We start from the raw sequence: 12,843 nt of genomic DNA, 5'->3' as shown, positions 1-12,843 counted from the left end.
CTTATCAGGCCATCTTCTTATAAGACTTTTTCTTGTTTAGTTTTTTAGTTCATTTCTTGGTTTTTCTGGAAAAAATGCTGCAGTTATGTTGCTCACGCAGCCAAAAATCTGCACTTAATTGGGCACATAAAAAAATAGCAGACAGGAAGTCTATTTCCTCACAGAGAGATATTGTGGTTTATGGACTCTGCTTTCGTACTGCAAAGCCAGTGCATTATTTTATTTTTTAATACACTCCTGGTAAGATGTCTCTGGCAACCAAAAAGCTGTTTAAGTGCCCACCAGAATCAGTATCAGCCCAGGTAGAGGTACTTGATTACAAAATATTAGTTCAATCTGGGTTTGATTTTGAATCAGCCTGAAGTTCTTGAATGTTTCTGGATGCTAGAGAAATAGAGGATTTAATATTTGTGTATGCACTAAGAAAGTTATACATATTTGTGAGAGAGACCGCAGCATCCCAGAAGTAGGGCTGCGTGGAGCCTCCATGAGTTCTGGGAAAACATTTAAGTTGCCTGTGTAACTTCCCCTGCACACACCCTCAATCCACTCCCCTTGGGAGCCAGAGTTTCCTGAGGTCTATCAAGTTACAAAGGAGAAGGACGCCTTTATCAAATTTGGAAGACGCTTACTTTTCCATTTGTCCTTGTATCTCCTTAGCCCTATTCTTTATATTGTTTCTTTTTTATGAATACCTCCTGCATTTTAGTCATAATAATTAAATTCCTAAGGATATTGAGGAGCTCAGAGTTTTAGAGTCCAGCTTCCCATTGACAGATGAGGAGAGTGAGACACAAAGGAGTTCATGATTTTTCCCCCCAAAGACCTGAAACTCTAGTAGCAGAGACAGAACTAAAACCTGATTTTTCCCTAACACCACATTGCCTTTCTGTGTGAGTGGAAAAACAAAAATGAAACTACTGTTCTCTTGTCACTTGGTCTGAGCCATAAAACTGGGTACATTTGGTTCTAGGCACTTTCTATCTGCTTGTCTTGGGCACAATGCCTCATAATTTGGAAAAATTATATAAGCCCCAATTTTTTTTCCGAGGGCATGTGAGAAACTGCCATTTGTTTTTAGCAACCTAGTGTCATAAAGTTAGTATGGGCCTAATCCCACTTAAAAGTTAAATGAGAGCTTTTGTGTAATTGCCTCGCCTTTTAATTCAGACTAAGCCACAGGTAATCAAGGCTTTCTCTAATACCCTGGCTTTACAGAAACTGAAATCCATTGGTTTGCACAGGTATCACTGGCCTCAAGCTGGAATTCTCTACTGCTTATGGTTAACTCAATCCATGGAGGGCATTTACGTCACGCTGGTGTGTTTGCGTAGTCCTTTGTCTGGGACTAATTTTGACACTTTGCCTGCCAGAGAAGATAAAACTTGGGGTCTTTTTCCAGTCGCTGCCCAATCCAGATTCGGTTGGGCACTTCATCAAGAGGATCAGAGAGCTTAGATGCGTCTCAGTTTCTCAAACTTGTCTCTGATTCTTTGGCTCCGGCTTCAAAGGACTAAACCAAACAGGAAAGAGACTATTGCATATGGTCATGGCTGGATGTATTTTGATTTTGTGCTTTCTATCCTTTGGTTGTTATAGAGGGGAATCATGTGTGGGGCTCCATATCTCTGCCAGCTGCTATGGGGATTTGAGAGTGAGGAGTACTGCTCCCTTATTTCTATAGGAATGACAGTTCTGGACAGTTCTATAGGAATGATTTTCTTGGATTGCTCTGTCCGGATGTGGTACTAACTACCTCATAAAGAAAGGGAAAAATAATGATACATATTATCATTTATTATCAAGTTCCTACTACTCATCAGGGCTGGTTCCAGAGTCTTCATCTATATTATCTTATCTTTCAAATCACTGTATAAGGTAGTTTTCATTGTTTTTATTTTATAGGTGAAGGGGGGGCGAAATAAATTTCCATCAATCTCAAGGTAAAGTCCAAATCTCTTATTGGGAAGAATCAGGAAACTGTGGTGGTTAAGGGTACAAACTGAACAGCTAAGGTACCTGCCTTTAAATCCCAGTTCTGCCACTTACTAGTGGTGCGAACTCAGACACGTTCTTCAAGTTTCCTGTGCCTCGGTTTCTACATATGTAAATGGAGACACAACCCCATGTGGTTGTTCGAGAGGTAGATATTTAGTAAACTACAAGTGCTTAGAACAATGCCTACTGCATAGTTCTAAATGTTAGCTATTACTGTTATCACCACCGCCATCATTACATTATTACTTTTGCCAACAGGAATGTTGAATGAGACTTTATTGTTTTAGGTTTCAGCTAAAGCCTCAAAGTTGGGAACACTAGCTGATAAGTACCTCCATATTTTAAAGAGTTGCTGCGAGATCCATTTGTGCAGGACTTACTGAAATATAGCTGAGTGGTCCTGATTCTGTCAGCCCCTACCCCCTACCATTATGCAGAGAAAAGACTAGAAATTCAAAAATCCTTGATTCACAGGATTAGTATGTTTCCAATCTAGTGGGTAGAACCGTGGTATTTCCCTAAGACAAGCAATTGGCTTTAAACACAGTGAGCTCCCTGAAAGGAGACTGGGACCTTTACTGCACCTGGAGGCTTGCTATGCTGGGGCATCTGTAGGCTGCTCTGGTGTTGCCCCTGGAACAGAGTGTGAAGAGAGAATTCTGGAAAGTCTGACAGCCTTCTGACCAGAGAGAGTCATGCTTGCTTCTTCCCTAGTTGATTCTTTTCTTCCCTAATTCCAATATAGTTAACATAATGTGTCATATTAGTTTCAGGTGTATAATGTAGTGATTCAACACTTCCGTACAACACCCAGTGCTCGTCACAAGTGCACTCCTTAATTTCCATCACCTATTTCACCCATTCCCTACCCACCTTCCCCTGGTAACCATCAGTTTGTTCTCTATAATTAAGAGTATGTTTCTTGGTTTGTCTCTCCCTCTTTCTTTTTTCTTTTTTTCCTTTGCTTGTTTGTTTTGTTTCTTAAATTCCACATATGAGTGGAATCATAGAGTATTTGCCTTCCTCTGACTGATTTATTTCACTTAGCATTATATTCTCTAGCTCCATCTCTTCACTGCAAATGGCAAGGTTTCATTCATTCTTATAGCTGAGTAGTATTCCACTGTGTGTGTGTGTGTGTGTGTGTGTGTGTGTGTGTATGTGTGTGTGTGTAGCACGTCTTCTTTATCCATTCATCTATTGATGGATTCTTTTGCTGCTTCCATAATTTGGCTATTATAAATAATATCACTATTAGTGATAGTGTTCTTGTATTTGGGGGGTAAATAGCCAGTAGTGCAATTGCTGGGTCATTTCCCTGGCAGATTCTTAAAGAGCAGCCCTTATTGGTAGGGCAAGAAAAAGAACTAGAATGACACAGCTTGTGCTCCCTCGGTTTCATGTGGTGACGACCTGTGGGCTTTCTGTGGGTCAGGTGGATGCCTTGAGAACCAGATGGGCTTAGATCATCTTAAGGTACCCAGCCTGGGGGAGGATTGTCAACAGTGGGAGATCGGAGGTATATGACCAAGGTCAAAGAGGTGACAGTAGTGGGCTGGAAAACTCATTCATCGAGTGAACTGTGGCTTGCGGGGTCCCTTGGGAACCTACATCTCTGCTCCATGAAAGGGCCAGCATCTGAATGCCCATGACAGACAGCTAGTCAACACAGTGTTCACTCTGAAGGAACGACAACAGCAAGATGAGTTAGGTTAAAATATATGCTTTTATTTGTATTTCTCTATGCTTCTCTTCCTCTTTCCTGACCCTGGAAAGGCAGTAGATGAAGAGGGAAAGAAAAGACCATGATACCTTATCCAACGCAGATCACCAACCACATCTCAGGCCACTTGGAGATTGAAAAAAAATTTAATTTTTTTAATTTAAAGTTTATTATTTATTTTGACAGAAAGAGAGCATGAGTAGGGAAGGGGCAGAAAGGGGGGGGACAGAGAGAGAGAGAGAGAGAGAGAGAATCTCAAGCAGGCTCCTCACTGTCAGCATGGAGACTGATGCAGGTCTTGAATTCACGAACCATGAGATCATGACCTGAGCTGAAATCAAGAGTCAGACACTTAACTGACTGAGCCACTCAGGTATCCCCCATTTTTCTACAAGTTTATTTATGTATTTTTGAGAGAGAGAGAGAGAGCATGAGGAGGGGAGGGGCAGAGATAGAGGGAGAGAGAGAATCCCAAGCAGACTCCATGGCTCCACACTGTCATTGCAGAACTTGACACAGGGCTCGATCCCACAAACTGTGAGATTATGACCTGAAGCAAAATCAAGAGTTGGACACTCAACCAATTAAGCCAGCTAGGTACCTCTATCTACTTTTCTTCTTTAAATAAACTCTACCCTTTTTTACTCAGGCACCCTGGGAGATTGAAATTTTAATTTAGATTTAAGAAGACTTTTTCCTATCTAAAAGTGAGTCCTAATTAATGAAATTAAACTATTCTTTTAGCTATAAGTAATCTAAATGTTATGAACTCTGCTTGAAGGATTATCAAGGAGCAGGGAAGGGGTATTGAGAAGAATGTATTTGAATTCTTAATGTGAACAATTAAATATTTTTAGTAACTTGCCCAAGATGCACAGCTTAAATGGCACTATTTGAAAATGAACCCATGTCTAATTACCAATGCCATGGTATTTTTACTACATGGAATTTTCCCTGAAAATTTATAGTAAAATTAACCAGAAGAATTCTGTTAAAATGTACTACAACTCTTATAAAAGTCTTGCTAAATTTGCATAACATATTCAAAATGCCTTATAGAAATAAGAACAATAAGAGTATTTTGGCAGCTCCTTAACATTTAAGGCACGGTCGTTTAGGGAAGAATATTTAATCATATAAGAAGGACACTAGAATAACATCAGAGCTAAGAAATATATATAATAGATATTATATATTATGCATGTGCATGTATGTATATGTATATATTCATATACATTTGTAAAAACTACAGAATAAAAAATTATAGGGACATGGAGGCTCTAGTTAAATATGTTCATTTAAATGATGAAGAAACTCTTTCGAAAGAGGTGAAGCTGTTTTCTTAAAGTCTCAAGAGATTAAGTGACAAAGTCTTTATCCTAGGTCAGTTATTTCCCTGGTTCATGTAGTTTACATGCTGGGCAGAGCCAGAGGAGATGTGTTTCTGGACAAGGTACCACAGAAGATGTCCTTTCTAAAGTCCTGGGTGTGATCTCGTTCTCAGGTGATTACAGGGACAACCTCAAGGGAGGATGTTTTTTACTTGGACTCTTAGAGAAAGGAAGCCGACTTTATTGTAGAATTAGGTTGGAAGATTGATCATTCTTGCCCTCTCAGGGTATTGACGTGTGCTTGTGGACCTAAGGACAGCTTGGAATACTGTGGCTCTACAACCAGGAGCTGAACCTGGGGCTAGGATTAAGTGGATAACCCTCTTTTGACGGGCGGGTGGGATACCAATTTAACACCCTTATCGACATGGGGCAGAAAAGTGGCATCAAGTCTCACTACAAGCGAATCTTTCTTTTGGGAATCTAAGTCACACTGAGGTCCTTATAAAGACCAGAATGCTTAGTCTTAAAATCTATATCAAGTCCAGAACCTTAGCTGTGATTACTCACACATGGAGCTGAGCAGAAACAAATGGTCTGGAAGGCATTCTTATAATTATAAAAGAATATTGCCAAAGAAGCCAGAAAACCAGCCTGCCGAAATCCGTGACAAATCCACCCGACTCCTGGATCTATAAATTGACATCGACAAGAAGTGGAGTGTGGAAGCTGTGGTGGCCCCAAGAAACGAAACTCTTCAGTGCCTGCTTCAGATGCAGCCATGAGAGACAATGGATAAAGGAAGTCCTCCTAGAGAGCTAATGTCACAGCTGCCAGACTAGCTGACTGAAGGGCTCACGGCCCCAGCAGGGAAGGAGTTTGAACAGCTCCTTCCCAACAGGACTTGATCACTCTCATAGATTGATGGCAGCTGTGCATTTCCCATTTCCCCTTTTCCAGTGGGAGTTTTATTTCTGTCATCCTGTCCCCGCTCCTTCATTTTTATATTGGGTATTCAGGGACAGATGATTTGTCTCATAATTATAGGCCACCATATTATAAAGAGCCACATCAGGATCCTTGATATAGAGGGCTGATCTCATCCAGAGAATCCTCAATCTTGACCTAGATGCAGGAAACGGATGAAGCTTTGGGACTGTATTCCTTGGGAAGGGATGAGGGTATTCTCTGTGGAGAATGAATAATACAAACATGTTCAAAGAGATGGAATGTGGCCAAGGCTATCAGTCATCCCTCCAGATCTGTCCTTTGCTCCCTTGTAGATGGGGTGGCTCTGTGAAGTTCCACCTAATGGGTTATGCACAGAAGCAAAGAATGTAATTTTATACCCACATCTCCCTTAGAGGAGGGGACATGGTCTTCCTCCTTCCTTCCACCCATTGCTTGGAATGTGGATGTGATGGGGAGCTGCCCAGAACCCTGCAGACAGAGAACACCCTAGCAATGGTAGACCTTGGAGGACCCAAGTCCCTGGACAATCTTGTGGAGCCTTGGACTTCCTGCCTTTGAACAGTTACATGAGAAACAATTTTCTATTTTCTTTATGCAGCAGCTATTTGGGATCTCTGCTACACAGAGCCAATTTTTTATCTGTTCATTCATGCTTTCTTTAATATAACCTTGAATACAAACTGCCAGGAAGTTTACAATTCAGACCTTTCTTTCACTCCCTGAACATTAAGACCAGTTTCCCATACATTTTGGACTCCGCAATACACAGCTAAAATGTAAACCTTATAAGGTCAGAAATCTTTTCTTGCTCATCACCACTGTGTCTTGGTACCCAATAGGCAATCAGTCTTTGTACCTTTGCTCCATGCTTGTAATCAATCATTTAATCACCCGATTCAGACACGTTTATTAAATACCCAGTATCTCTGAGATTACGTGCTTGGAGAGAAGAAGGAGGGGAAAGGAGAGCGAGAGGGGAGGAGACGGAGGACAGAAAGGGGGAGGAGGTAGGAGATGGAAGGGAAGGGGAAGAGGGGCAGGAGAAGAGGAGGCGGAGGGAGAGGGAGGAGGAGGGAGAAGGGGAGGGAGAGGGAGGAGGGGGCGGAAGAGGAGGAGGAAAAGCAGTGGAAGCAGAAGCGATGATCACTTACCGAGACTGGGCATCACTCCGAGTGTTTTACACATACAGTATTGATGCATTTAATCCTCGTACAAAGCGGGTTCTATTATCATCTCCATTTTCTTATGAAGAAACCAAGCACTGAGAAGTGAAGTGATTTTTTCTAAGTCAGAAACCAATAGAGTGTCTGGGGCCAGAACCCTGAGGCCTCTCTTCCTAATCACAGGACCTTACTGCCTTCCCGAAGAGTAGGAGGCATCACTCTTCCTGTGAAAAGTTGATTGAACCTCAAAAGACCATCCTATCTCTAGTGCACGTTCTGGAAAGTGAAAGTTCATATTTGAAAATCACGAAGCCCATTTTAGACAAAAAGTATTATGTATTTGGTTTAAATAGCAATTATTTTGTCCGATGGTAATAGAGCTCCCCAAATGGCTAATTTTGATGCAGTGGAATTAACTTTCTAGTACACACACCTATTTTCTAATTTTACAAAGCAACAATTTAATTTTCTGGTCATTAAGAGAAGGAAATTTAGAGCCTTTACTAATTGTTTAATAATACTTTGGGCAAAATTAGAGTACCATTTTTTTTCTTGATAACTACTCTTTATATCAACCAAGTAAGGGAATAATTCTTTTCCAAAAATAACATCCAAAATAATATAAAAAGGCATCTACAGACCAATTACTTTAATAAATTAAAAATGATTTTTTAAAAACAGATAAATATAGTTACCCAAAGCACAGTTCTCCCTTGAAAGACTAGCTGCTAAATGTAAAACAGATTATAACATAGATGGACTAAAAAGGAAGTAGAAGACAAAGTGCTTATATTCAGGACGCTTAAGATCAACTGGACAGTTTCCATTATGTCAATGCTTCCACCGTGGCCTATCTCAAACGACCAAGATGAGGTAATTAGACCTAGAGCTGGGAAGGGATGTGCCCAAGCTGGGTCCAGGGCTCCTTTGAGAGGCTCCAGCACACCACTGGCTCATGAGTCAACCACCACATTTCAGATACAAACACAAGTGCCTACACCGTGTCTGGTGTTGTGCTACAAATCTTAACAGGGACTACAAGTAGGATGTACCCAGGACCCTCAGAGTAAGAATGTGCAAGTTCAGGGAAGCATCTTCTCGGCAGAGGGCTGTCGAAGAAAGGTAAAGCAGTCTTTGTCCTCTGGGAGTTTAGGAAGACGAAACAAACACACGAAGACATGGCAAGTGTTGCATACAGACTATTATTAATGAGCAATGCCGATTGCACATTTTAGGTGCTCAATCAAAGGCTTTATAGTCCCAGATGAATATGAAAAGCAAGCCACCGTCCTTCCTGTATAGAAATGCCAACTATCATTGGCATTTAAAAGAAAAAGCATAGTTTTTATTTTTAGATTTTGTAAGTACCCATTTTAATTAGTTTAGACTATCTGCCTTTGCACTCAGAACTCATGTTACTATTTCTTTCATCTACGCTCTCCCACTCCAAAGGGGGTAAAACCGATGAGAAGAAACTTCTTGATCTGGTTTAGAGAAACAAAATCCAGATCCCTGTGGATTGGGTTTGAGAGTTACCATTAGAGTTAACCCTGGCCCATTACAGTTACACGTTCTACCTTCAGTGTGAGAGCAGAAGTAGAGACTGCCAAAAGACTCAGAATGACAGCTACTGTGATTTGCAAGATCTTTTCAGAGATCCTTTAACCATTATACAGCCATTGACTCAAAGACATCACAGCTTCAGTTCCAGACCACTACAATAAAGTGAATATTGCAAGTAAGCAAGTCAATGAAATTTTTAGTTTTGCAGTGCATATAAAAACTATGTTCAAATTCCACTGTAGTCTACTGAGTGTGCTATTGCACACTTTGTCTGAAACAACACTATGTCTGAAAAAACAATGTATATACTTTAATTAAAATGCTTTCTTCCTAAAAAATGCTAACCATCATCTGAGCATTCAGAGAGTTGTAATCTTTTTGCTGGTGGAGGGTCTTGCCTTGATATTCATGGCTACTGATTGATAAGTATGGTGGTTGTTGAAGATAGAGGCATCTGTGTGGCAATTTCTTAAAATGATCAAGTTTGCTCCATAATTAGCTCTTCCCTTCATAAATAATTTCTCTGTAGCATGTGACACTGTTTGATAGCATTTTCTCCACAGTAGAACTTCTTTCAGAATTGCAGTCAGTCCTCTCAACCCCCACCACTGCTTTATCAATTAAGTTGATTAATATTATAAATCGCTTCTATCATTTCTGCAGTCTTCACAGCATTAGAACCAGGAGTGGATTCTATCTTCAGAAACCACTTTCTCTGTTCATCCATAAGAAGCAACTGCTCATCCATTAAGGCTTTATCAAGACATTGCAGTAATTCAGTCACATCTTCAGCCTCCACCTCTAGTTCTACTATTTCCACCACAATAGCTTCCTCCCCTGAAGTTCTGAATCCCTCAAAGTCATTCGTGAAGGTTGGAATCAACTTCTCCCTAACTCCCATTAATGTTGTTAACATTGACCTCTTCTCATGAGCCTCAAGTGTTCTTAATGGCACCTAGAATGGTGAATCCTTTCTGAAAGGTTTTCAGTTGACATTGCCCAAATCCATTGGAAAAGTCACTATTTATGGTAGCTATAGCCTTATAAAATGTACTTTTTAGATAATAAGATTTGAATGTCAAAGTAACAATTTGATCAATGGCTGCAGACGGAATGTTGTTTTAGCAGCACACTGTACGTGGTACATGTACATCTCCATCAGAGTTCTTGCATGACCAGGTACGTTGTCAATGAGCAGTAATATTTTGAAAGATATCTTTTTTTTCCCTTAGCATTATGTCTTCACAGTGGGCTTAAAATAGTCAGTAAACTATGTTGTAAATAGATGTGCTGTCTCCCAGGCTTTGTTGTTTCACTGGATAGAGCATAGGCAAAGTAAATTTAGCATAATTTTTTAAAATTTCATTCTTATTTCTTAATCAAAAATTATTTTTAGGAGTAGAATTAAGTGATTCGTCACTTACATATAACCCCCAGAGCTTATCCCAACCAGTATTCTCCTTAATGCCCCTCACCACTTTAGACCTTCCCCCTACCCAACACCCCACCAGCAACCCTCAGTTTGTTCTCTGTATTTAAGAGTCTCAGACAGGGGGTTTGTCCCCCTCTCTGTTTTTATATTGTTTTTGCTTCCCTTTCCTTATGTTCATCTGTTTTGTATCTTAAATTCCACATATGAGTAAAATCATACGATGTTTGTCTTCCTCTGACTGACTTATTTCACTTAGCATAGCACACTCTAGTTCCATCCACATAGTTGCAAATGGCAAGATTTCATTCTTTTTTAAAAATGTTTTATTTATTTCTGAGAGAGAGAGAGAGAGAGAGAGAGAGAGAGAGAGACTGTGAGCAGGGCAGGGTCAGATACAGAATTTGAGACAGTCTCCAGACTCTGAGCTGGCTGTCAGCACAGGGCCCGACACAGGTCTCAAACCCACGAACCGTGAGATCATGGCCTGAGCTGAAATTGGACACTTAACCGACTGAGCCATCCAGACGCCCCAAGATTTCACTCTTTTTGATTGCCAAGTAACATTCTATTGAATATATATATCACATCTTCTTTATCCATTCATCAGTCGGTGGACATTTGGGCTCCTTCCATACTCTAGCTATTGTTGATAGTGCTGCTCTAAACGTTGGGGTACATGTGTCCCTTCAAATCAGCATTTTTGTATCCTTTGGATAAATACCTAGTAGCGCAATTGCTGAGTTGTAGTTGTGTTTTTAACTTTTTGAAGATGCTCCATACTGTTTTCCAGAGTGGTTGCACCAGTTTGCATTCCCACCAGCAGTGCAATTTCTCCACATCCTTACCAACATCTGTTGTTTCCTGAGTTGTTAATGTTAGCCGTTCTGATAGGTGTGAGGTGGTATCTCCTAGTGGTTTTGATTTGTATTTCCCTCATAATGAGTGATGTTGAGCATTTTTTCATGTGTCTGTTAGCCATCTGGATGTCTTCTTTGTAAAAGTGTCTATTCATGTCTTTTGCCCACTTATTCACTGAATTATTTGTTTTTTAGTGTTGAGTTTGATAAGTTCTTTATAGATTTTGGATACTAACCCTTTATTTGATAAGTCGTTAGATTTAGCATAATTCTTAAGGACCATAGCATTTTCAAAATGGTAAATGAACATTGGCTTCAACTTTAAGTCATCAGCTGCATTAGCCATTTTTTTAAGTGTTTATTTATTTTTGAGAGAGGGAGAGAAACAGAGCATGAGGAGGGGAGGGTCAGAGAGAGAGGGAGACACAGAATCTGAAGCAGGCTCCAGGCTCTGGGCTGTCAGCACAGAGCCCGATGCGAGGCTTGAACCCACGAACCGTGAGATCATGACCTGAGCCGAAGTCGGAGGCTTAACCGACTGAGCCACCCAGGTGCCCCTGCATTAGCCATTAAAAATAGAGTCAGTCTAGGGGCACCTGGGTGGCTCAGTTGGCTAAGCATTTGACTCTTGGTTTCGGCTCAGGTCAATCACTCACCATTCATGGGTTCAAGGCCTGCATTGAGCCCTGTGCTGACATTGTGGAAGTTATTTAGGATTCTCTCTCCCTCTCTCTCTGCTCCTCCCCCTCCCCCCTCAAAATAAGTAAATAAACTTAAAAATTGTTTTAAAAGAGTCAATCTATCCCTTGAAGCCAGGTGTGAACTTCTCTCCACCTATGAGAATCTTAGGTGGAATCTCCTTCCAATAGAAGGGAATTATGTCTATGTTGAAAATCCGTTGTTTAGTGTAGCCACCTTCATGAATGATCTTACTGGATCTTCTGGATAACTCACTTCAGCTTCTACATCAGCACCTGCTGCTTCACCTTGTCCTTTTACATTTTAGAGATGGCTTCTTTCTTTAAACCTCATGAACCAACCTCTGCTAGCTTCCAACTTTTCTGCTGTAGCTTCCCCGCCTCTCCCGGCCTTCATAGAATTAAAAAGAGTTAGGGTCTTGCTCTAAATGAGGCTTCGGTTAAGGGAATGTTGTGGCTGGTCTGATCTTCTATCCAGACCACTGAAACTTTCTCCATATCAGCAATAAGGCTGTTACGCTTTATCATTCATGTGCTCACTGAAGTAGCACTTTTAATTTTCTTCGGGAACTTTGCCTTTGCATTCACAACTTGGCTAAGTTCTGTTTGGCACACAGGCCTCGCTTTGGGTTTATCTCAGCTTTCCACATGCCTTCCTGCCTAAGCTTAATCATTTCTAACTTTTGATTTAAAGTGTGAGATGTGCAGCTCTTCTTTTCACTTGAACACTTACAGGCCATCGCAGGGTTATTAACTGGCTAATTTCAATATTGTGTCTCAGGAATATGGAGGCCCAAGGAGGAGAGAAATGGAAAAACAGGTGGTTGGTGGAACAGTCAGAACACACACATTGTTTATTGATTAAGTTTGCCTTTGCCGTCTTACGTGGGCACAGTTTGTGATGCTCCAAAACAATTACAACCGTAACATCTGAGATCACTGATCCCAATCACCATAATAAATATAGTAATGAAAAGTCTGAACTATTGCAAGAATTACCAAAATGTGACACAGAGACATAAAATGAGCAACTGCTATTGGGAAAATGGCACTCACAGACTTGTTTGACACGGGATTGCCACAACCTTCAACTGGTAAAAAACACA

The 12,843-nt window shown here is 40.7% G+C and overlaps 1 pseudogene; it reads right to left on the bottom strand.

Moving 5' to 3' along the window:
* Window positions 1-9,090: 9,090 nt before the first annotated feature.
* Window positions 9,091-12,477, bottom strand: LOC120237508 (annotated as a pseudogene).
* Window positions 12,478-12,843: the final 366 nt, after the last annotated feature.

The sequence above is a fragment of the Hyaena hyaena genome, unplaced genomic scaffold (assembly GCF_003009895.1).
Source record: "Hyaena hyaena isolate Hyena2069 unplaced genomic scaffold, ASM300989v1 scaffold_182, whole genome shotgun sequence".
Taxonomy (NCBI): domain Eukaryota; kingdom Metazoa; phylum Chordata; class Mammalia; order Carnivora; family Hyaenidae; genus Hyaena; species Hyaena hyaena.
The sequence above is the reverse complement of the archived record's forward strand: the minus strand, read 5'-3'. Positions and strand labels throughout refer to the sequence as shown.